The sequence below is a fragment of the Artibeus jamaicensis genome, unplaced genomic scaffold (genome assembly GCF_021234435.1).
Source record: "Artibeus jamaicensis isolate MK-2021 breed Jamaican fruit bat unplaced genomic scaffold, CSHL_Jam_final contig_511, whole genome shotgun sequence".
Classification (NCBI taxonomy): Eukaryota; Metazoa; Chordata; class Mammalia; order Chiroptera; family Phyllostomidae; genus Artibeus; species Artibeus jamaicensis.
Window position 1 is genome coordinate 1,631,135 of NW_026521866.1, and position 12,483 is coordinate 1,643,617.

General features: G+C 37.7%; 1 pseudogene; it reads right to left on the reverse strand.

Moving 5' to 3' along the window:
• Nucleotides 1-11,139: 11,139 nt before the first annotated feature.
• On the reverse strand, nucleotides 11,140-11,822 carry LOC119038341 (uncharacterized; annotated as a pseudogene).
• Between the last annotated feature and the right edge of the window lie 661 nt (nucleotides 11,823-12,483).

The following is a 12,483-nucleotide window of genomic DNA, read 5'->3' on the forward strand; positions in this document are numbered from 1 at the left end:
GCATGGAGTAGCAAAGTGCTGCATGTTCAGATTATATTTTAAGTTGTGGTACATACATATTAAGTGGGTTTATTCAAATGAAAATACTAACTTAATATCTGCCAAGTTTCATAAACAAAGATGTCAAAATACTTCCAGAAAAAAAAAAACATTTTACCTATGGACCCATTTAATTAATACTAATGCTATCTTTAAAAGATATAATAGGATTGAGCTCGGGCCTGGGAACCAAGCAACCAAGTCAGGGCTCATGCCAGGGTTGCAGGCTAGTTCCCAGCAGGGGACACATGAGAGGCAACCATACATTGATATTTCTCTCCCTCTCTCCTTCCCTTCCCCTCTAAAGATAAATAAAATATTTAAAAAAAAAAGATATAATAAAATTATGTGAAAAACTATGTTCACTGCTAAAGAATACCTCAGGTTATTTACTATAAAAGTAGGGGATTTAGAGCCACTTAATTCATAGGTGCTCACCTATATTTATCTATTCATACTTCTAAAAACTACATTATATCTATCTGTATATACACACATATGTAGATATATATCCAAACATATAGGTATTAACATATATATGTAATACACACATAGGTATAATTTCAGGATAACATGAAATTCACATGTTCATATCACTTCCTAATGCAGGGAATGACCAATATATTTATTCTAAATAAATATATTAACACAATTATAGCTAAATTAGTGACAATTAAATTTATACCCATTGCTTGTTTTTCACCCACATATATCACATCTTGCATATGTCAGGCATGTTAACACAAATAAGTTCTAAATGTAAGACCTCATGTAATCCATGAAGATCTTTGCAAGTGATTTCCCATCATCTTGAAGAAACAGTGATCTATCTTTAAGAGTCATTCAGGTTTAAAATCAGAAGTATTAAAACCAAGATGTTATCTCTGAGGAAGGTATGACTGAGTATAATATTCTATAGCAAGTTTAAAATACTCCATAAAATGTAGTCGGGTGCTGGCAAGCTTACCCCTAAATTAGTAGCAGGTAGTTCTACCTGGCAAATACTAGGTTTGGGTGATGTAGTAAGTAATTAAAAGGTTGGGTGTTCTAGACTCCACTGGTTTGCTGGGGCGGGGCTTCTCTTCCCAGGCAGTAGTCTGATAATGGTCAGGGTCAGAAAGTTGTTACTTGGGCAACAATAAAATTTGGGTGTGATCTAGGCTTCAAACTCTATAAACTCCAAGTTTACCCTGGACTCAAAAGGGAGCTTCCTAAAGTCACAAGCCTAGCTGGTACAGAACAAAGGTAGTTAGTTCAGATATGGCAAATTGGGTGATGTGTTGTACAGTAATAACACTCATCATATCCAGCATCTGACTTCTGTGATGTTCAACCTAAACAGGCCATCGCAGTGCTGTGGCAGCCCACTAGGGCAATTCTTAGCATCCTACACAAAGGATCCCAAGTAGGGAGTTTGGCCATCCAGGACATCCTTTTTTTTTTTAAAGATTTTTTTAATTTCTTTTTAGACAGAGAGGAAGGGAAGGAGGAAAAGAAATATCAGTGTGTGGTTGCCTCTCATGCACCCCCTACTGGGGACCTGGCCCACAACCCAGGCATATGCTCTGACTGGGAATCAAACTGGCCACCCTTTGGTTCACAGGCCAGCCCTCAGTCCACTGAGCCAAACCAGCCAGGGCCCAGGACATCCTTGATAGGACCTCCTCACACACACCTTATGGAAAGTACTGGAATGTAAGACTCTGGTAGTCCCTGGTTGAAGGGAAAGCTTTAAAATATAATATATTAGAGGGCCATTCTCTATTCTACCAACTCTTTAAAAATATCTTGAAAACAATGATGATGTTCATAGTAGTCCAAGAACATTACAATGTTTTATTTTAAAATAGTAAACCTAACCTCTATTATACTAGACATACAAGGTACCCAGCAATGGAATACACCAAAAGATATTATCTAATTAGGCATTTTAGGACACTGCCTGAATGCTTAACATCTTGAGTTGGGGTTATGGGAGAAAAGGTGGTGGGTGGAGATAGAGGGAGAGTGAGTCTAATCTGATAAAGAGAACCACTCTAACCTACACAGACTTATCTGGCTTTTTGGACATCAGAACTTTCATGAGTCCAAATATCTTGCATAAGGATTCATCTTCATCAAGAACAAATAAAGGTAGTTTGGATAAATGTTCTCCCTAATTTCTAGCTTTATGAGAGAACGCATAAGTATTCTTACCAGTAAGAGAATTACATGTCCTAAAATACTATTTGAATTCTTTAAATCCCTGTGACAGTCCAAGAGTGGCTCAGAGGGTAAACAATCTCTGAACGTACAAATAAGGCCCCTAGTTTATTTATCACAACCTCATTTGCCTGGTGTTCAACAGGCTGAAGTAACACTATCATGAGAAGAAATATTGGGGAAGTTATGGCCTCCAACTTCTCTACAGGCTAAGATGTAGTGGAGTCGAAAGTTTGTTCACACCCCTCCAGGGGAGACCTAACTGACACCAAGTTGTCTGCTGCCAAGAGCGTGTGACTGGACAAACACATCTTTACTCAGATTCAGTCCGGCTAGAAAGTAGGTTTCAGGTTCTGACTGGCCTCCCTTTCTTTGATGAAGGCTGTGGTATTCATGGATTCATTTGGGTTTCTTAGTTTATGACACCTGTTTTACAACCACTTCTGTTGCCCCTATGCCCTTTGGAACAACACCATTTCCACTTCTTCATTTAATGAATCTCATGTAGCCATTACATTGGAATTCAGAGACATGAGAGCCTGGGGAGAGTTTGTGAGCACATAGAGCTGCACTTTGAATGCTTGGCTCTGTTGACCACCACACTAGCTCGATCTTCATCCTCCTGAGCTGGAGGAACGACTGGTGCTCTTGATGTCCTCTAGGGAACTGCTCCAGCCCTTTTATTTCTCATGAGGTCACTTTTTCTCAATTGATATTTTCTAAGAACTTTAGGCACTTGAGGCCCACTCTTTTCTGTGGCTGATAAGGAAAAACACATAAGGCAATTAAGAGGCTATGACCTTCAGAAAATCAAGGTTATTGTAAACAAGTGAGGGCTACTGTGTATTAAGAAAGCTCATTTGTAGAATATCTTCCTGTCTCCTAAAGAAAATAATCTAGTTTCTCACAGGTTGGGTCCAGTACAATATACCTGCCCTGGAATCAGTTTATATATTTGAGATATCTGTTGCATGTTATGGTTTAATCCTCCAAATTATTTGGAAAGTGAAGCTGTATTACATCTAGGTTCCAGCATTGCTTAGGTGAAAGAAAATAGTTAATGAGCCTCATAGCATCCTTAACTCATAGCTCCTAAATAAATCGCTAAAAAGAAGCTCCTGAAAAGAACCTATAGTATCCAAAGGGTCTCAGAGCAAAAGAATATATCGCATTATATTAGATGCAAGCAGCTTGTCAGGGTAAACTCAGGTAGGAAACAATTCTGTGAAAGAGAAGTGTAACGAGAGCATAACTCTCCTCTACTGCCTTGCAAAATAACTGGAAATAAAAGGTGCCTTAGTAACACATAAGGCTAATTAGCCTTAATATTTTTTGCAAGTCTTAAGCTTTATTGAAATGGATTCTCTTCCTAATATCAAATGGAGAGTACAACAATCCAAGTACTTATGGTTTGTTAAAAAGCAATAATATTCTTTATAGAGTTCTCTGCCTTTTATGTAGAAACAATCAGTATCTAAAACCAGTATAGACCTTTATCCATTTTCAGTACTTTATGAATGTGAAGATGTTATTTTTCAATATGTATATTTTGTCCATGTACAAATCATTTCTTCTCCACTCCATGTTTCGGATTACATTGCCCAAGAAATTTGACTAGTGGTTAAATGTTTATTAAAATAAGACTAGTGATTAGAGTGCTAAATTCTTTATAAATTTCAACCAACTCTAGACAAAATCAATAAGGTATTATTAATCTCATTTTATAAATGATAAGAGTGAAGCTTCCTGAGGTTAAGGATTAGGGAACCAAAAAACTTTCATTGAGCCATTCTCCTTATTTTGCCCCAGAATTTCAGCCTGACCTTCTCAACAACAGCAGCCATTTCTTGAATGCACACTGAATACGTGGCATCGTACTTAGTTCTTCACATACATTTTATTGTTTAATTTTTCACAACAATATTGCATGAAGTGATACAGTTTTGAATTCTTACTGGAAAAAATTTTAGTTATGGTTTTCAGAGTGCTCATTCTCATTCCCGACAGAGGAACACCTTCATCACTGATCCTTCCAAAAAATGTGAAGACAGAAGAAGCTTATAAAGCAGATATCTCCTTCCTATCTGTGGAAGATACAAAATAGAAACTAATGAGGCTTCAGACTGTTCTTAAATTTCACAGTGGGAATCCCTAATCCCTGCCCCCTTGATCAGGCTTAGGAAAGCCAAGAGAGCCTCTTTGCTTTCATAAAGCTTCAGAAACCGTCCTGGCAGAATAATGAGTGTCCAAGTGGATGATTTCAACTTCCAAACATTCTCGGGCCTGAGTTACCTCCTGTTCCACAGCCAAACCAACAAGGATTCCTTCCAGATCTTTCCTGGTCCAAGGTCCCCAGTCCAGTGAATGAAGGTGACTTCAAGTTAGATTCCTGAACACATTAGCACATCCTTGATATTTCAAGGTCAAGAGACAGATATTCGAGCAGCTCAGGTCAAGCTGGAGAGAGATTAAGTTTATTCAGTGAAACTCATTTAGTTCATTCACTGAAGCATGTTGTGTGAAGGAGCCGTTGGGTGGAGGTATATACACTGGTGTCTGTATTCTTTCTGGCACTAGTGTACGTCAGTGAATTTTCATGCTGGTACTCTCCTTTCTTTTCTCTTTTTATTGTTGTTCAGTTACAATTGTCCCAATTTTTCCCACATTGCTCTTCCCTGCCCACACACCCCATATTCCCTCAGTCAATTGCCACCCTGTTGTCCATTACCATGGATCCTTCACACATGTTCCTTGACTAGGCACTTTCCCTTTCCCCTGTTATCTCTCTCTCCCCTTTCCCTCTGGTAACTGTCAGTTTGTTCCTTATTCCCATGGCTCTGTTTTGCTCATTTGTTTGTTTTGTTCATTAGGTTCCAATTATATATAAGATCACATGGTGTTTGCTCTGGCTGGTGTGGCTCAGTGGATTGAGCACCGGCCTGTGAACCAAAGGGTCACTGGTTCAATTCCCAATCAGGGCACATGCCTAGCATACAGGCCAGGCCCCCAGTAGGGAGCACTCGAGAAGCAACCACCCATATGGTATTCGTCTTTTGCCAACTGGCTTATTTCACTTAACATAATATTCTCCTTCCATCTTATACCTGGGTTATCTACAGGGTGGGTCAAATTAGCTTTACAGTTGTTCATATGGAAAATAATATAATAATTAATAAATAATACCAGAATAAACTTTGTGTTTCATATACTCACAACTATAAACCTACTTTTTCCCTGTCCTGTATTTGCCTTCATTCTTATGTCATCCTGTAGATGACTTACATAGCCACTATGGCATTAAACTAATTAATACTCTTATTTTCATTATAAAAAATTCCATGCCAAAAACATGCAGTGTGTTAAACAAATATGTTACATTTTTAAATGGTAGTAAAAACATTTAGTATGAGTTCTACCCTTTTAATAACATTTTAGGTGTAAAATGTAGTATTATTACTCTAGGTACAATGTTGTATGGAGGTCTCCATAATTTATTCATTTTATATAACTGGGACTTTATGCCCATGAAATAACAACTTCTCATTTCTCTCTCCCTGAAGCCCCTGGTGATCACCATTCTACTCTCTGCTCCTGTGGATTTGTCTCTTTTAGATATCACATATAAATGGAGTCACACACTATTTGTCTTTCTGTGACTAGCTTGTTTCATTTAAATGTCCTTCTAATTCACCTATAATGTTGAATTCTGTAGCATTTCCTTATTTTTATAGGGTGAATAATATTGCATTGTATGTAATATATACCACATTTTGTTTTTGTATTCATCCACTGATGGACATTTATGTTGTTTCTTCATCTTGGCTATTGTGAATAATACTGAAATGAACATGAGAGTATACTGATTTCAATTCTTTTGGATAAATACCCAGAAGTGGGATTGCTGGATCAGATGGCATTTCTATTTTTAATTTGTTGAGGAATGACCATATTATTTTCTGTAGTGGTTGCATCATTTTACATTCTCAACAACAGTATGTACTGGTTATAATTTCTCTATATCTTCTCCAATATTTGCTATTATTTGATTTTTATAATGGTCACTATAGTTCGTATAAAGTAATCTCTCATTGTCATCTTGATTTGCATTTGCCTGATGATGTAGGCATGCCTTCTCTGGAGAAATGCCTACTTGAATATATTACTGCTTGTTTTTTAAAAATTAATGATTTTTAAAGAAGAGTTTAAGGTTCACAGGAAAACTGAGCAGAAGGTACAGAGATTGTCCATATGCCTCCTGCCTCACAAATAAATAGCCTCCCCCGTTATCAACATCCACCAGCAGGATGATACATTTGTTACAAATGATGAACCTCTACTGAGACATCATAATCACTCAAAGTCCATATTTACATTATGGTTCACTCTTGGTGTTGTATACTTTATAAGTTTGGACAAGTATCCGTAATTATGCCATTATGCAGAGTATTTGCACAAGCTTAAACATCCTTTTGTTCTGCCTATTTATTTCCCCATCACCTGCCAATGGATGGCAACCATGGACTGTTTTACTGACTTCATAGTTTTGCCTTTTCCAGAATGTCATATAGTTAGAATCATATAGATTGGCTTCTTTCACCTAGTAATATGCATTTAAGTTTCCTCCATTTTTTCATGGTTTGATAGATCACTTCATTTTAGTGATGAATAATATTTCATTACCTAGACGTACGACAGTTATTTATCCATTCATTTACTGAAAGATATCTTGGTTGCTTGCAAATTTTTGGTAATTATGAGTAAAACTATTATAAATAGCCATGTGAAGGTTTTGTAGGGATATGTTTTCAGCTCTTTTGGGTATACATCAAGGACTATGACTGCTGGATAATATGGTAAAAATATGTTGAGTTTTGTGAAAAACTGCCCAACTGTCTGGCAGAGTGGCTGTATCTTTTAGCATTTCACAAGCAATGAGTGTGAGTTCCTGTTGCTCTGCATCCTCACCAGCATTTGGTGTGATCAGTGGTCCCAATATTGACCCTTCTAATTGGTTGGTCACATGGTACCGCGTTTTAATTTGCATTTCCCTGGTAATACATGATGTGAAGCATCATTCCATATGCCTATTTGCCATGTGTATATCTTTGATGAGATGTTTGTTAAGGTCTTTAGCCTATTTTTAATTGAGTTGTTTGTTTTCTTATTATTGAGTTTTAAGAGTTCTTTGTATATTTTGGATGGCAGTCTTTTATAGATGTGCCTTTCACAAACATTTTCTCCCAATCTGCAGTTTTTCTTCTCATTTCCTTGACATTGTTTTTCACAGAGCAAAAGCTTTTCATTTTAGTGAAGTCTAGCTTATCAATTATTTTTTTCATAGATCATGTCTTTGGTTTATACTAAAATGTCATCACCACACCCACCATACTCAGCATCATCTGGGTTTTTTTCTATGTTATCTTCTAAGAGTTTTATCATTTTGTGTTTTACATGTAGGTCTATGATTCATTCTTAGTTAATTTTTTAAAGGGTGAAATATCAGCATCTACATTCACTTTTTTGCCCATGGATATCCAGTTCTTGCAGCACCACTTGTTGCTTCATTGTATTGTCCTTACTCCTCTGTCAAAGATCAGTTGAGTGTGTGTGTGTGTATATATATATATATATATATATCACATATATACACATATATATGTGTGTGTATATATATAGTTGAGTATATATATACACACACATATATCCTCAACTATATACATACATATATACATACACATATGTGTGTGTATATATAGTTGAGTATATATATACATATATATATATATACATATACACTCAACTTCATAGAATTCATAGACATATGTATATGTGTATACACACACATATATGTCAGTCTATTTCTTGGATGTCTATTCTTCTACATTCCTCTATTTGTCTCTTATTTTCTCCTATGTCACACTGTCCTGATTACTGTAAGTTTAAAGTAAGTCTTGAAGTTTGGGTAGTATCAGTCCCTCAACTTCATTCCTCTTCAATATTGTGTTGACCATTCTCAATCTTGTGGCTCTTCATATCAATTTTAGAATTAGTTTATTGAGATATGCAAAATAACCTGCTAGAATTTTTATTGGAATTACATTGAATCTATAGATCAAGTTGGGAAGGACTGACATTGGCAATATTGAGTCTTCCTATCCAAAAATATAGAATATCTCTCCATTTAGTCATTTTAAAGTTAATTTTATAGTTTTTATTATATAAGTACTATACATATTTTAGCAGATTTAAAGCTAAGTATTTAATTTTAGGATGCTGATATAAATGGCGTTTTGCTTTTTCTGTTTTGAGAATACATTAATCAATGGGGACAGAGAAACAAGGAAGGGCTTAGGATAGAAGAAGCAAATCTTAGGACAGAAGAAGGGCTTAGGATAGAGAGAGCCTACTTGGAGCTGCTTTGGCTCACTGAGAAGTAAAAGTGACTGACAGAAGTGAGCCAATGTAAGGCTGTCTCTTTAGTGAGCCAATAGCAGCCATGTATTGGTTTACTGAAGAATCACAGAAAAGGATGCCTGGAGACAGGGTTAGGAGGTTAGCCCAGGATGAGATGCCACAGCCTTTTATTTTTTTGGTCGCAAGTCTTGTGTGGATCCTTAGAGTTTAGAAAATGTACACCTGATAGGGAAGAAGGTGTAGGCATGCTGCTGGGAGGGAAAGTGACTATCTTTTCATTTCAAATTTTGCTTGTTCATTGCTGTTATATAGAAAAGTAATTGACTGTTGTATACCAACCTTGTAATCCTGCAATCTTGTAATAATTGCTTATTAGTTCCAAAGGCTTTATTGTTGATTCTTTCAGAGTCTCTACACAGATGATCATGTTATCTGTGAAAAAATACAGTTTTATGCCTTTCTTCCTGATCTGTACGCATTTTCTTTTTTTTTCCTGCCTTATTGTATTTGCTATAACTTCTAGTATGATGTTGAAAAGGAATGGTGAGAGGGGATTTCCTTACTTTGTACTTGATTTTAGTGGAGCATCAGATTTCTCACTATTAAGTTTGATGTTAGCTATAGGGTTTTTGTAATCTTTATCAAGTCTTCTAATCCTAGTTTCCTGAGAGTTTTTAATCATGGATGGATATTGACAAATGCTTTTTTTTTTGCATCAATTGCCATGATCATGTAATTTTTCTTTTTTAGCCTAGTGATGTTGTAGATTACATTAATTGATTTTTAAATGTTGAACCAGTCATGCACAACTAGAATAAATGTCACTTAGCCATGATGTCAATTCTTTTTATTTTTGCCCATTTTTGAGTTGTATAGCACTTTATTAACAACTGAAATGAAGAGATCTGTTATACAACACAGGTAGTAATAACTATAACTGGAGATTTTATTTTAGATCATTTATAAGTGCAATTATTTTATAAAAAGATTCTACCTTTTTTGTTTGGGTACAATTTGTAAAACTATAGTAGAATGTATATGCACAAGTCTGCAAAGGGTACAAATTTAGGTTATGGTAAATGCTTTATAAGTTACTTTCAAAAAACTGTTTGCCATAATTGGGCCTTTACATTACCATTATTTCTTTAATCAAAATATTTGATGCCAACCTTTCTTCTACTACCCTAAACTATAAAAGTTTTTTTAATGAATTGAAATTAAGGAAGGGCTGCACCTACTAGAAGAGAAGAAAGTTCTGTAAGTTTAGGGTTTCAGAATTCCCTCAAACCAGAATTACCAGTATCTTGGTCAGAGCTAGGCTGTGACCTGGAACAGAGTATAAGTATGTGCAGGTGGCATTCTTGAGGATTCAGTGCCTCAGAGGACCATGAGTACTCCAGCTGTAGTGGAGCACAGGGCAAGGGGTACCCAGGAAAATGAGAGAAAACCCCCATAGCCATGGTTTGGGGGATGTGGGAAACAGATGATAGGATTAAAGTACTTTGCATTACAATGACAAGTTTTTTAAATTATATTTATTGATTATGCTATTATAGTTTTCCTGACCCTTTCCACCTTTTGTTAGCTAGTTTAATAGCTGTGCTACTACCTCAAAGCAAGGTGGGCGTGACTTTCAGGATATATTCTGACTTTTGATGCAGCCAGGGGTGTGGTCCCTCTGGATCACTGAGTCACTCTTTCCCTGGCTGGGGATGGCTGCTGAATAACTGTAGGCAAAACAGGAAAACTAGAAAAGGTACTCATTGTAGAAGGAGTTGGAGATGAGGTCACACAGAAGGCTCCAGGTCAGGATGTAAACTAGGGGTGTACAGCTATGTCAACATGAGTGAGGAAGAAGAGCCAGGATGTAGCTTGTAGTGAGGGAAATTCTGCCAGGCTGCTGGTAGTGAGATAATAGCCATGGGGACTGTAGGAGCTGGTCTGCCATGGGCTAATAAGGGAAAGAATGGCATGTTGCTGCTCTGATTGTGCTCGCTGTAGCTGACTCCAAAGCCATCAAGGATCTTGCCTTGCGAGATGCTTACCTGATGCCTTGCAGACGTGGACTTTACCTGGATACTTGGGATTTGTGCCTTTCCTGTACTTCACCATGATCTGGTGTAACATGACACGTGCTTTCTTGGACTAGTAGTACACAGAGGCTAATGACAACATACCCCAAATCCTGAAGATGAAAGCTGCTGCATGAGAATGGTGACTTTGGTACCTTCCAGAGAAACTAGAGAGCTGTTTGCACAGCCAGCTTAAAATAAGGAAAGGGGGCACTATTTGGTTTGGTTTTGGCTCATAGCCTTTTGGAAAACAAGAGAAGTTCTGGGTCTTGAGGGAAAGGAGGGCTCTGAGCATAAGTGTTCTGAGCCCCTCTCCCCAAGGCTGGAATATTGTAAATAAAGACCTGTCTCTTCCAGCATTAATGGTTGGGTCATTCACCAAAGCACCACGTGGACAGGTGTGTTTGCTCCTTTACATAGCTGCAAAACTCACTGAACTGGCTTGCCAGTTTTTACACTGGCTTGCCTGGCATAACTCAAAAAGAAAAAAGTCGTGTTCATTCTTCTAGACCTCCATGACAGCATTTAGTAATAGCCTGGGATGTCTTCCACATGTAGTATTACAGTATTTTTTTAAGTAATTGTTAAAAGATGCAGGTTCATTGTATATTACTCATATCCAGTACTCATAGATGTTCAATGGGTCTGTAAATCTCCCCCTGAAATTTATCATAGTAACTGTAACCTTTGACCTTTCCATGGCTTTAGTTGTGTATAAGGCAAATACATCCCAATGCTGTGTTTGCAAAGATTTGTGTTCAAACATTCCTGTCTTCCATTGTTCTCTGTAAATCTTTCCACCAATAGAAGGTCATAAGTTGGGGGTCTACATATATCCACATTGGAAAGTGCACCCCCAGAGAGGGACATATGATGTAAGGGCCCAAGGAAGAAAATTCTCCAGGTAGTAGATGGATCCACTTGTTTGTAAGCTTGAGCAGCACAAGACCCACAGTGGGCACATCCTGCAAGGTTTGCAACAATGACTCTAGCAGGTTTTTTTGGAGACTGTACTCGTGAAAGTCCTGCAGTCCTCAGGCTGTGTACCAGCAACTGGCGACTGGCTTCCCAATGGCAGGCCACAGAGGTGCACATCTTTGCGCCTGTATCAGCCTCCCAAGGTGCAAGGGTGTGGCTATTACAGCTGAGGAGACACCACGGAAAGAGGAAGAGGCAGTGGCAGCAGCAACAATTACCACAAACTCTGGTGACCAACTGAAGATGAGGACCATGGGAGCTTCACTGCCCCTGCCCCTGCCCCTGCCCCTGCCCCTGGGCTTGCTTGCTGCTGCTTCCCAGCTTGGGCAGGTTCCACAGAGGTGCTCCCACAGTCCCCTCCCCATTCAGTGGCCTGGAGGAGCCACTGCAAGTGACCCTGCCCCCTTGACTCTGTGTTGGCTCCTCTGTGGGACTCCTGCCCATTTTTAAATCAGATTATTATTATTTTTCATTACTGAGTTGTAGGAGTTCTTTATTTTTTTTTAATATTTAATTCCTTGTCAGGTATAGGGTTTACAAATGTATTCTCCAATTTCAGAGGTTGCCTTTTCGCACTAGGAGTAAACTAAGGTGAAAAACTTGTGCGCTAAAATAGTGATGAAAGAAACTAAAGCAGACACAAATTAATGAGAGGAGATCCCATGTTCATAGATTAGAAGAATGAATATTGTTAAAATGTCCATATGACACAGAGAGATGCACAGATTCAATGCAATTCCTATCAAAATGTCCATGGCATGTTTTGCAGAAAGAGAAA